The sequence below is a fragment of the Crocuta crocuta genome, unplaced genomic scaffold (assembly GCF_008692635.1).
Source record: "Crocuta crocuta isolate KB4526 unplaced genomic scaffold, BGI_CrCroc_1.0 scaffold190, whole genome shotgun sequence".
Taxonomy (NCBI): Eukaryota; Metazoa; Chordata; class Mammalia; order Carnivora; family Hyaenidae; genus Crocuta; species Crocuta crocuta.
This window is the reverse complement of record NW_027527955.1, coordinates 11,556,374-11,569,694: the sequence shown is the minus strand read 5'-3', so window position 1 is coordinate 11,569,694 and position 13,321 is coordinate 11,556,374. Positions and strand designations below refer to the sequence as shown.

Genomic DNA, 13,321 nt, shown 5'->3' with positions numbered 1-13,321 from the left:
TTGGCTTTGGAAACAATAAAAGAAAACACCTCAATAAGCCAGAGGAGGAGAGAAGAAAGACAATGAATGCCATGGAATTGCTCAGAGGACCAATTCTTGGAGTGTACCTGCACAGATCTCTTGGGATTCTTAGAATCATCTGGAAGAAATTTAACTATGGATGTGAGTAGTCTCAAAGAGTAGTCTCTGAGAGTTCTACCACAACCCTATTTTTATTCTCAGTCTGCTGTAGCTTGGGAAAATGAGCTACATTTAAATTTCCAATGCTTAAGTGGTTAGTTTCTCTAATTTAAAGCTATTTATTTGATAAAGGTCATCTTCTGTTATTTTTTAAATCATTCTCTATTTTATTCTGTTTTAGTATTGGTAATCATTATTTCTAACCAATTTTAGCTTTTGTCTTTTCAACATAAAAGTGCTGGGTTTATATCTGTATATATGTACACTGTAAAGAGAAAGTAATATTGAAGTTCAGATGTGCCTTGGTTTTCAAAAATTTAATACACAAAAATTTGAAATAAAGTTAGTATTTTATTTACCTCACTAAAAGTATTCAATTTATAAACAATTTCTCTAGTTTTTCTCATTACTCTACCTCACTGTCTTTATCAAAAAAGATGCCTGTTTTTTTGTATATTATATGTAAAAAATAAAGGCAACTTATTGTAAAAGATATTTATACTACTTAGGATAGTTTGTCTACTAACTTTAAAGTGCAAATTGGTTTAAATATTTATTTCTGAAATTTGAGGAAAAGCTTTAAGTTTGGTGACAATTTAGGTTATCTGATTTTTCATTTCTTAATTCATTTAATTTGTAAAAAAAAATTTCCAGATGAAAATCTCATTGCTATATAGATAATGTATTGCTCTGGTTTTGAAATTTGCTTTTTTGAAAAAAAGAAAAGAAAAAAGTAGTTTGGAATAGTTTTTTCAAATCCCAAGTCATCCTTGGCCTCATTATCCTTATAGATGACTATCTCCTTTTCTGTCTTTAAAATTGATTCATATGTCATCTGGTTATGCTGGATAATGATCATGGTGTGTTCAACCCTAGGGCTGCTATCAGAGCCTCCTAAAGCTGTACAAAACATCAAAGAACTGTTGACAGTCTAAAAGACAGATATAGAAAACTTATTTTTTCAACCTAGAGAAAATCCTTATAATCTGTCTATTCTTGTATAGCCCCTCCAGGTCAGGAACCTATTCAATGAGTCCTGGCCAGTAACCAGAGAAGACTTTTCCCTCTGTGGAAGTAAGACTGTCTCTAGCAGCATTACTTTGAAACCATATCATTAACATTGACAAATTTGGACTAATAGGATTACCATTTTGTGATTAAAGAATTCCTTGGTCCTTCCTAATTGGTTTCTCTATAAAGAACAAACAATATAAAAGACTTGAATCATAGATGAGCCATTTTCTTGAACAATTGAGTCAATCTTCAATTCAACTCCATGTCATAAGAGAAAGAAACCATTTTATTTATGAAAGTTGACACCGTTTGAGTTGTTCTAAGATGCTCAGTGTAAGACCCATAGACTACCCTAATCAGAATCTCTTGGAGTGCTTATAAAATGCACATTCCTGAAGCCAATTCTTGGTGTGGGGGCACAAGATAGAACCGTCGTATCTTAAGTCAGCCTACTGGGTGATTTTTATTCATGCCAAAGTTTAAGAATTACTTCTCTAAAACAGAGTCATTCCTTAGTACAGTAAATCACTCAAATGCATCTTTTTTTATTTTGAAAAGAAGACTTAAGTTTCCAAAGGTATTCTGGATAAAAAATGAGGGCAGAAAACAAAAAACCACATTGCTTTGAATAATTAACAAGAATTTGAGAATTGTCTTCAGGTAGCTTTATTTTTTATTTTTTTGATTTTTTAATGTTTATTTATTTTTGAGAGAGAGAGAGAGAGAGAGAGAGAGAGAGAGAGAGAGCTCGTGAGTGGGGGAGGGGCAGAGAGAGTGGGAGAAAGAATTGGAAGCAGGATCCAGGCTCTAAGCTATCAGCACAGAGCCTGACATGGGGCTCACACTCACGAACTCTGAGATCATGACCTGAGTGGAAGTTGGACACTTAAGCAACTGAGCCACCCAGGCGCCCCCAGGTAGCTTTAAAGGGAGGTGGCTTTAGGTGGTCCCAGAAATTTAGAAAAATGTGGAGAAGGTTCTTGTTAGAGTGAAGGTCCACAGCAACACAGTGACAGGGTGGGGTTTGAGGAGAATGATGGCCAGTGAGAAATTCCATGTAGTGGGAATGGGCAACATTCAATGTCAAGTTGCTTCCTATTTGGTACCTTGTTCCCTTTGCTTTTAGAGAAGGAGCTGTTCCATCCGTGGAGTAAAGCGTGGCTGGGAAACCACAGTGAGGAATGAAGATTGCAACAGGATCAAGTATTTGGAGCAAGATTGACTGTAGCAAAGTCCCTTCCTATGTATACTAGCAAATATTGAAGAAGGTTCTGTACTTCCTTTACCTCACCAGGTCACAATTAACCAGGACAACCAATTACATAGCTGTAATTTGTTTATTGGGCATCACACATGTACCAGGCATTTTTATGCATTATGCCATTTAATCCTGTAAATTAGACATTTTATCTTTAGTTTACAGATGAGGACATGAGGCCCAAAGGATAATGTCTCCAAGATTAATCGACTAGTCAGTAGGACAGCTGAGATTCAAGTTCAGATTTACATGACTCCAAAGTCTCTCCTCCCCCACAGTATACCACACTCCTTCTCAGAGAGAAACAAAAATTTCTGGCTGCTTTAACTGGTCTATCTCCAGATCAATTGCTTTCACCTCCCTTTCCTCTACCAGACTTGTACTAGTATTAACACATACCACAATGCTGCAAACTATGGTAAGATATAGGGGGAAATGTACAGCTGTGGTAGGAAAGCTGACGTCAAGGGGTCTTGAACTTGTCTGGGAAGTAAGACAAGTTTTTTTTTACTCAGATGAGTAAAGATGAGATACGATGATTATAAGGAAGAAGACAAGAATGTGCAGAGAGCCTGTGGCTTTTGAGATCACTGCGTATCTGAGAAACTAAAAGAGGGTCAGGAAGTCTAATTTATGCAGGAAGCAAGGGGAAACCGGTAGGAGATGGGACTGGAAAAGGCAAGACCTCACACAGTCTGGTAGGCCACCTTAAGAATTCTAGTCTGAGAGCAATAAGAAGCTGTTTAAGGGTTTTATGTGGAAGTGACATCGTCTTATTTTCTTTTAGAAAGATCATTTTGGGGGGCGCCTGGGTGGCTTAGTCGGTTAAGCGTCCGACTTTCGCTTAGGTCATGATCTCGCGGTTCGTGGGTTGGAGCCCCGCGTCGGGCTCTGTGCTGACTACCAGCTCAGAGCCTGGAGCCTGTTTCCGAGTCTGTGTCTCCCTCTCTCTCTGACCTTCCCCTGCTCATGCTGTCTCTCTCTCTCTCTCCTAGAAATAAATGAAAAATATTAAAAAAAAAAAAAAAAAGATCATTTTGGCTGCAAAGTGGAGCATGAACAGAAGGGCTTAGATTGTATGCAGTGAGACCAGACTGGATTGGTGAAAACTGGTAAAATGTGGACCAATTTGAGAGATTTGGAAGATAAAATTGCTAGGTGCTACAATGAATATAGAAAATGAGGATGAGGGAGATATCAGGGATGACTACTACTTGTTTGATTCGAACAACTGGAGATCAGGAGAAAGGAAAACAAGAAGAGCTTGTGAACTCAGTTGGATTAAACTCTGTAGCTTTGAGACATTAAGTGAACATGTCAATAAAACAGTTGGTATTAGATATGGAATTCAGGGGAAGGGTTTGGACTAGAGACAAATATGTGAAAATTATCAGCATATAGATAACTAAAGTCATTGGTCTGGGTGATGATGTTTAGGGCAAGAGATTATAATGAAAACAAAAAATAACCTAAGCTTAATTGTGAAGCATTCCTATATTTAATAGCTCAACAGAGGAGAAGGAATCTGAAAAGGAATTAGAGAAACAGTACTCAGAAGTGTAGGGAAAAAATAAAAGAGTATGGGGCCAAAGGAAGAAGTAATATTCAAAGAAATAATTGGTCAAAGTGTTGACTATTGTTGAGATTTTAAAGAGATTGAAATTACCCTTATTTTATTGATAAGAAAAATGAAGCACTGAGAAGTGACTTGTTCAAAGCTGATGTAAATTCTTGTCCCTTTCTGGATTCCCAGAGAATTCATATTGGTGCCTGTGTTAGGGTTATTTGTGTGTATGATTCATTCTCTCCACAGGACATAAATTCCCCAGTCCTCACTTGACTCAACCTTACAGCATTGCATATTGTTGACTATAATCTCTACATCTACTTCAAGGATATTCTGGAACTATGTCTTAGTCTCCTTTGAAATAGCTGTTCTTCCTTGTTTTGCCTATACATGTAGGTATGCCCAGAATACTTTTTAAAAATATGGTTTTTTTAAAAAAAAAAAAAAACCATTTGGATTTTTAAAAAGCTCCTAAGTAGAAAGCTTTGGAAATTACTAGCTTGGAGTTAGGTTTGGAAACCACTAGCTTAGTCTCAGACCAAACACAGCTGCGGTAGTAATATGGAGAAGCCACCCAACTTGCTCACATTCTGATAAGTCCTCATATTTTAAAACAATATACAGTTATGCTTCAGTTATTCAGAGATCAGCTTTCCAGCAATTTTGTCTGGAAGAGGGCCAAAACTCTTGTTAAGGAAACATCTCTCCAAGGGAAAGAACTTTTGATAGTGAACAGCAATAAAAATATCTCAGGATACCACTTGATATAGAGTCACTGTCCTATTTACTGATGGGAGGAAAGAGATCCTCTCATTAGCTGGCTGTGGATATAAACACCTGATCAATCATCACCTGGAGCCATAGAGAAACACTATCAAGAAAAAAACAGTAAAAAATAAACAGTAAGTGGGGCGCCTGGGTGGCTTAGTCGGTTAAGCGNAAAAAAAAAAAATAAACAGTAAGTAGAAAGGAGGAGAGGAAGGCTCAGAATGGATAGACAGATGAGGAGATGTGAAGCAGTGACAGATTATTAGAAAAGGCGATGAGAATATTCCAAAGAGAAAAAAAAAAGGAGGATCGCCAAAATAGGGATCCTATACTTAGCCATCCCCTGAGACTTTAGCATAAGGCCAAGGCATTGCATTTGATGGTCAATCATCGGCAAAGGATTTCATTAGCCACTGTATTCTTTAAGAATGTAGGGAGTAAGTACTTTTTAAAAGGATTTCTGTAAAAGGTTTAAAATAAAAATACTGCTATTTTTAAAGACAGCACAACTAATTAAGTGAAATAAAGCCAGAACAGGGAGTCTGTTNCAATTGCTGGAGGTTTATAAGAATCTCTGCTCTGTTACTTACTGATTATAAGTCTTCGTGCTGTTGCACATATTAAGGTAATGCGTTTCCAAGCGATTTGACGGGGGACCGACCAAGAAACTAACCCCCACGTTTTGAACTGAAGTAAATAAGTATTTTTGTTTGCTGTAGAGATTCCGGGCTCTAAGTGTTTAGGACGGAAAACATCCAACCCACTTCACGTGGCTTCCTAGTCCTTGAGGGGGAGTGTCTTTAAAAGCACCTGCCAGCGTTAAGTTCTTGTGCTTTCGGAAAGAGGCGGACCCGGCGAGTCTCAGGGGGAGCCTCTTACAATTTGGACTGAGAATTACGTGAGTGGCCCTAGGAACGTCAATTAACTTCCACATTTTCCCAGTGTCGTTCGCAGGCTGGCCGCGGCAGATGCTATGTCGAACCTAGCGCAGCCAGGCCTCAGGACAGTCTGTATCCCTGGGGAGAGCGGTGGTCGCCCCGGGAGCGGCGACCGGGCTCTCGAACGCCAAGTGTCAGCGGCTTGGAGGGCGACTCGCGCTCCGGGGAAAGACCCGCTGGGTAGCGGGTGCGAGGCGGGGACGCGGGGCCCGGGCTGGCCGGGGGCGCCGTCGGCGAGGCTCGCGCAGCCGCACTGGGCGCGCCGACTCTGGGCTCCTCCTCCCGGCTCCGTAGTAAGCATGGCGGCGGCGGCGTTCGTGGTCCCTCGGGTGAAACAGAAAGCGGGAGCTACGCGGAGAGGGAGCGAAGAGCGGGGCTGAGGCGGCGCCGTCACTGCCGGAAAACCACCCCAACAGTCAGTGCGCCGGCGGCCGCAGCGGCCCCGAGAGCAGGCTCTGCCGCTGAGGTAGAACGATCAGGAACCCGAAGAAGAGGTGCCAGGGTAGCCGCCTTCCTCCGCCTCAGAGCGGCGTGACTCGGAGGTGAGAGCGCGGGCGGTCCCTTCGGGAAAGGCGGGGGAGACCGAGCCGTCCCACTCCCGTTCCGCCCGGAGCAGGCGCCACGGAAACCGTTAGGCTGGATCTGAGGAGCCGGGGCGCCGAGCGGGGCTCGGGCCCGGGGAGGGGCCCGGCCCATCCCGTCCTCTGGGCGCGCTATGGGCANAGGGTAGTGGGGGGTGTGGGGCGGCTGGGGGGGGGACTGGTGGGGGAGGAGGCTGGACAGGACCCGTCAACTCGTCCGGCACCTGCCGGGCCCGAGTCTTGCCCCGAGGCGCTTGCGGGGGCGCGACTGCGGCCCCGCAGCTAGCCAGAGGAGGCGGTGCGGGGACGCCGGCGGCCTTCCCTCCGCCCNATCGCCGAGCTGCCGCCGCGCCTTGGGCTTCGGCCACCCGGCAGCCGCCGAACTTGAACGCTTTTCTGAAGAGAGTTTCCCCTGTTCATCTTGGGGTTAAAACCTCGAAAACCCGCCCTTGTGTGTTTGATCCTGTTTGGCTGGTGCCAGTACCTGGCAGTTCCTCTACCCGCCTGAGTTAACCACCTGTTCGGTCAGGAGATAGACTCGAGGCTGCAGTCCTCGCCCTGTTTAACAACCTGGATCTTTGAACTTTTGACACGGCTGTGGAAGGACGCCATACGTCAGGTAAAGGAAAATTAACAAATAATTTTGTCATACAATCTGGAGCAGAACGGTGGCTCTTTTAATTAATGTAGTTGTTAATCGTTCTTTTATTAAACTGTTAGCATTAAAAGCCTTGAGATATTTTGGGGGAGAGGGAGGTGTGTAATGGTTGCTAGGATGTCAGGAATCCTCAATTAGAGATTTTCTTTTGTGAAATTTTATTTAACTTTCTTTGGACACCTATGTGCCTGAGCATCTTCGAAGAATAATAAGCTGACACGATTTTTTTTCCTACAGTATAATCCTCATAGCTGTGTTCAGTGTGGACTTTTACAACTGAGCAGCGTAATTATTTGTTTCTTACTGTGGTCTCTGTTTTTAGCCTTTAGCCTTGGTGTGTTTTTCTGTCTTACAATACTGAAATAATTAAAGTTGAACTGTTACTATAATATTTTACCACCTTGCTATTACAAGCGCCAGTGCTAAACATATGCTACTCAGGAGTTGGAGCCATATGTTAGGCAGCAACTAATTGAGCTTTGGGGCTATGATCTTGTATTTGGATAAATATTTAGTTTTTGTGTATTTGCTAAATCTGCAGTTCTTACCATCGTGTAAGTTTTGTTTAAACCTCATTTTTAGAGAAATGAATCCCCCTCTGCCTTTTTGGTATTTTCTTGGTTGAATTGATTTATCTAAAGTAATGAGATAAAGTGCCTATTGAGACAGATGGTGCTCTTAACAGAAAACGATACAAAGGATTTTTAACACATCTTTTATAACATAGTCCCTAAAATTTGCTTTCAGCTTTTTGGCCCACTGATAATTCTTACCATTAGTAATAACACCAGCTAGTAGGAAGAAAGGATGATTTAACAGGAAGAAAAAAATCTCAAAATTTTAATAAATTTTATAAATGATGTTATACTAAAAAAATTTTAGCCCTGTCATGTTAATTTTACTGTTTTTTTCTTTTCCTTCATAGATTATCTGTTTTCTTTCTCTAAAAAAAAATTTTTTTTTTTTATCCCAAGCAGGTTGCCTATAGCCACCTGTATGCTTCTGAATTAACTCCCTTTTTCCTTTTTGTTTTTCCTTTCGAATCCTCAAAATCATTGAATGTTTAGGGAAAATAAACTTCTGATTTACACTGGTCTCAGTCAAACATAATTATAAGGGCAATTTGCTTCTCCCAAATTAATGATCTGCATTTGAAAAAACTGGTGCTAGGATTATCATATGGTGTCATCTGTGTCATCACTTTCCTTCGTCATGTGAGTAATTGAGAGCTGATTCATTTTACCACGCACTTAACAATTACTTTTTAGTTGTAAAATCTCTACAGTGTAATATTAAGCATATTTTATTACTAATTAAGAAAAACTGTCTACCTTTTTGACCAACCAGGCATATAAAGACTGAGAGACTATTAAACCCAGTACAAAAAGAAGGGATAGAGGCTTAATATTCTCATTGTCTTTTGTAGCTTTATTTAGGTAAAAAGCACTTAATTTATAATATGCAGTATTTTTAGTTTAAACTCATGGGTAATATTTATGCTTGTTTTAGAACATTTGTGGGGTTTTTTTATGTTCATACATGCAAGGCTTGTGCACCTTATATTTTGCCTATATTTTTATAATACAATTTGATGAAGTAATATAAAAATTGTTTTAATAAACTTGGTGCATTTTTCTGTGAAAATGAGTTTAGGTGGCATCTTTGAGAGTGATGTAGGGATATGCACACGAGTTCCAATTTTATTCGCCAGCTAATGAAAAGATAAATGATTATTTTCTTTCTAGCAATCTCTAGCAGACTTCAAATAAATTTAGAATATTGAAAATCTAAAGACTTAGAATACAGTGCATGTCTATCCCATTGAAGCTTGTAGTGCTTCAGTTATCACATTGTAAAAAAAAAAAAAAAAAGAATAAAGAATAAAATGGCCCTTATGGGTATCAATGTCAAGAGCTGCTTGTTAAAAGGACGTTAATGGCCGATAGTGTTCAAAGGCAAATTTTGTTTTTTAATATGTATTGTAAGCTTTTATAAATTTTTAAATATATATATTTTAAGTTTATTTACTTATTTTGAAAGAGAATGTGGGTAGGGATGGGCAGAGAGAGAGGGAGAGAGAGAGAATACCAAGCAGCCTCCGTGCTGTCAGCGCAGAGCCCCATGCAGGGCTTAATTCCATGAACTGCAGGATCATGACCTGAGCCAAAATCAAGAGTCAGGTGCTTAACCAAATGAGCCACCCAGGCACCCCTAATGTTTTTTAATATTTTGATCTCCTTTTATTTCAGAATATTCAGTAGTCCCTTTATCTGTTGATCCTTATCTCTCTATCCTTGTGTAGTTTTGTTTGTCTTCACTTACTTACTAAGTTTGCAGTGTAGCTTTTGGTCTTCCATCAAGTTACTTTGTGGGTGTCATCCTTTGATATTTCCAATCACTTATCACCCATTACCAGTCCTCAGGTAATTTTTTCTCCAAGAGAGGTAACATTGGGAGAGGACATGTGTTGAGAGAATGATGAGCTGCTCTTTAAGTAGGGATACTAAGGCAGTATGATATCTTTCCTTCCTTCAAGTTGTTTAGAAAATAGTTGTGGATACTAGATTAACACATAGAAAATCATTAGCAAAATTATAATATGTTATTATTAAGTTGTGTGACAAGAAAGTGAAGCCACTGAGGGCTAGAATGATCACAGAAGGCATTTGGAAGAAGTCAGACTTAAAGCTTGGGAAGGACTTAGCAAAAATATTGCTATTCAGAGCTGGAAGTGGTAGCAAGGAGATGAGTCTGAGAGCATCTAAGGATAAGTGTTAAGAGGAAGAAAGAAAGAAAGTTGCGTACAGATTTCGGCATGGTCAAAAGGAATAGGCAAGACTGGACAAGATAGTTTGGCTGTATCATTATGCGCCCATCACTGAAAGAACTATATGTCTGCTTTGATGTATTAATAGCTTAAGTTTTATGTGTAAGGGATAGCTAATATATGTCTTAGATGTGTTTGTTTATTCCAGCTCAGAACAGGAGTCAGCAAACTTTTACTGTAGAGTGCCAGATAGTTAATATTTTAGGCTTTGCAGTTTACTTATAGTCTCTATTGAGTATTTTTTATTTTTTAAATAATTTTTTATAAATATAAGAATCACTCTTAACTCAAGGGACCAGCAAAAATAAGCCAGCTATGGGCTGGATATGACCAGTGGACCTAATTTGCTAACTCTTGGCTAATAATTGAGCTAGGTAATTGTCCTTATAGCATATAATGTGAGGTGTCTTATATTGTTTGTCTACATGATTGGTGCGTTTTGTTATGACTATTATATATATTTGTTCCCTATGTTATAGTAAAAATAAAGAAAATATGCAAAAATATATATTATTGTAATTGTTATTTTGTAGTCAGACTGCTAGCAACAGCCTAGACTAGGTATTAGAAGTAGAAAGTGAAAGAAAGAAAAATCTTTGAGCCAGATCCTAGAGCAGTGAAAATAGATACATCATGGCTTGGTTTAAAATTTGTGTAAAGGTTAGGGTGCCCCAGTGGATTAAACGTCTGACTCTTGATTTTGGCTCAGGTCATGATCACACAGTTTGTGGGATCCAGCCCTGCATCGGGCTCTATGCTGGCTGCGTGGAGCCTGCTTGAGATTCTCTCTCTGACTCTCTCCTGTTCTCTCCCTCTCTCTGTCTCAAAATTAATAAATAAATATTTAAAAAAATAAAATTTATGTAAAGGTTAAGTATATCAACTGCCTGCCTTGGTTTTACGTATTTTAAACTACAGTTGGCATTTTATAAACTTTGGCTAGGGTACTGGTGGCCTATAAGTGATAATAGGGAGCTGGTGACCTTGTTTTTAAAAGTAGTCTGAGCTGGGTGGCTCAGTCAGTTAAGCGTCCGACTTCAGCTCAGGTCCTGATCTCACAGTTCATGGGTTCAAGCCCCGCTTCAGGCTTTGTGCTGACAGCTCAGAGCCTGGAGCCTGCTTCAGATTCTGTGTCTCCTCTCTCTCTCTGCCCCTCCCCAACTCATGATCTGTCTGTCTCAGTCTCTCAAAAATAAATAAACATTAAGAAAAATTTTTTAAAAAAGTAGTCTAAGATGGACAAGTTACTGAAGAGATAAACAGACTCCTCTCATAACTCCAAGAAGACTCACTGTGTTACAGAACAGTCTAATAATTGATGTTTACATTGATGAGCTTGAGTCATCAAGAAAAAGTTGTGTCATGTGCAGATTAAGGCAAAGAAGAAAGACCTAGAAATCTCTTCTAAAATATTTCCATTAGGATTACTTAAAGATAAGTTATGATGATTTAGAGGACAAATATCAGTTACTTTGAAAATACATTCACATGAGCTAGCTCTTTGAAGTTTCTAAATTTATAGATGTGTATTTCTAAGGCAGTTGTTTCCTTCAGCACTTCGTGTTTCATATACCATCACCAGGTGAATAGTGGTGGCCCAGGTTATGGTTGCATGAATCTGATTGGCCAGGGTTACTCTGTCATCAAGAGTAGTGACATCATTTTGTGTCATCAGGAAAGCAAGAATATAGTATAAAGCATTTTTGATTTGTGGGTATTAGTAAATATGTTCTGTATATGAAGTTTAGTATTAGGTGCTGGAAAGAGTAAAGATGTGTAAGATGGAGAGCTGCCTGGATAAAATCAGGGTTGTTCCTTCTTTTTTTTCCCCCCTCTTAAAAACATTAAAACCAACCAAACAAATGAAATTTCAGAACTTAAATTGATTTTTGTAATTTATTTATACTATCATTTTCCACACTTTATAAATACTATCTTACATTTTAAGGCAGTATGAACCTTTTGAACTAAATTTCAGCGTCCATGAATTTCTACCTAGTAAAAATTGGACTTTTTAAATTTTGATTTACAATTCACTCTCCCACCATCCTTTGCCAGTACTTGAAACAGCTTGTTAATTCCAGCTATTTTGTTTCTTAGGAGATTAAGTACCATGCGTCTTAGTTCCAACTTCACCCTTATTAGCCATATGATGTCAGATTAGTTTTATTCCATCTTAAACTCCTAATCCTTAAAATTGAGAATAATATCTATCCTGTTTTCCCCACAGAAATATTATGAGCACCCAAAAAGATGTGGAAGCCATGAATACAAAGTACCAAATACTATTATATTGAAATAAACATTTAGTTTACTCAAAAGTTTTAACTACTTTCTTAGCAAAGAGAATGCATATAAAAGCTTTCTATTCTTATTAATCTTTCAGTGCAGTCCATATCCAATGCCTTTGTTCCTTTTTACAAGAGTATACTGATCTTAACATTCCAAGGGACTTCAGCTATTCTCTTCCAGAGTGGGATAAAAATATGCAAAAGTGAATTCCGTATAGTTTTCCTTCTTTTTTTTTTTTTCTTCTCAAGTGGAAGACTGTTCCTGTATCTATAGTAATAAGATCCATTTGTTGAACTCTCATTGGAGTTTAGGCCCTGTACTTGGTTATTTTTTAGATCCTATACAGACATGCCAGACACATGTTGGGTTTTTATTTTACAAATGAATCTGTTACTTCTGATTGGCTTTCATCTCTCTCTTCCTCCCTCACTTCTTGAGATCTCTTATGTGCTGTTGTTAGAAATAAAAAGTTTGGCTGGTACCTTTTTTTCTTTTCAAATTTTTGTTTAAATTCTTTTTAGTTAATCACTTCTCAGCCTTTTGGCTAAGATCAAGTGTAAATTCTATTTAGTTAACATATAGTGCAATATTGGTTTCAGGAGTAGAATTCAGTGATTCATCATTTACCAATGTGTACTTTGAAATAAACCTTTATATAAAAGTTATCCAAGTTTAGGGCGCCTGGGTGGCTCAGTTGGTTGAGTGTCCAACTTCGGCACAGGTCATGATCTCATGGTTTGTGAGTTTGAGCTCTGGGTCTGGCTCACTGTGGACAGCTCAGAGTCTGGAGCCTCCTTCAGATTCTGTCTCTCCTTCTCTCTTTCTCCTCACTTACTTGCTCATGCGAGTGCATACTCTTTCTCTCTGTCAAAAGTAAATAAGCGTTAAAAAGAAAAGTGATCCAAGTTTGGTAAGTTAGATTGTGTTAATCAGCTTCTTACCACAAATGCTTGATAGGTATTGTTTTTTATTTTCCTTTTTCAGAATCCACATTTCAATATATATTTGAACAGAATAATTTAAAAAATTTAGTGATTTCTTTATTATCCCCTTCCCCTGTGAGAGGGAAAAAAAAAATCTACTTTGAGGGTTCTAAACAGATGTTTAAGTTCATTTTAAAGTACGGTTAAGACTCTTAAAAAAGTAATTATATACTTTCTTTTGCAGAAATAGATGTTATGTACAGCAACTACTTTTGAGATCTAGCTTGAAAGAACAGTCATTTCATTTACTTCAAA

The 13,321-nt window shown here is 38.8% G+C and overlaps 1 protein-coding gene and 1 long non-coding RNA gene across 6 annotated transcripts in view; one reads left to right on the top strand and one right to left on the bottom strand.

Moving 5' to 3' along the window:
• The window catches only part of LOC144222099 (uncharacterized), a 65,901-nt gene extending 60,362 nt beyond the window's left edge, over positions 1-5,539 (bottom strand). The window contains exon 1 of the long non-coding RNA XR_013332299.1: positions 5,378-5,539. This is a non-coding gene — a long non-coding RNA (uncharacterized LOC144222099). The remainder of the gene's footprint in view (positions 1-5,377) is intronic.
• FNDC3A (fibronectin type III domain containing 3A) overlaps positions 3,067-13,321 on the top strand; it is a 146,776-nt gene continuing 136,521 nt past the window's right edge. The window contains exons 1-2 of one of the 5 annotated variants that reach the window (XM_077752617.1): positions 5,920-6,267; positions 6,788-6,925. The gene's annotated coding sequence lies outside the window, so the exon portion shown is untranslated. Of the gene's footprint in view, positions 3,151-5,638; positions 5,686-5,919; positions 6,268-6,787; positions 6,926-13,321 lie in introns of those variants that run through there. The other 4 variants (XM_077752618.1, XM_077752619.1, XM_077752616.1 and 1 more) reach the window with 4 other exon arrangements.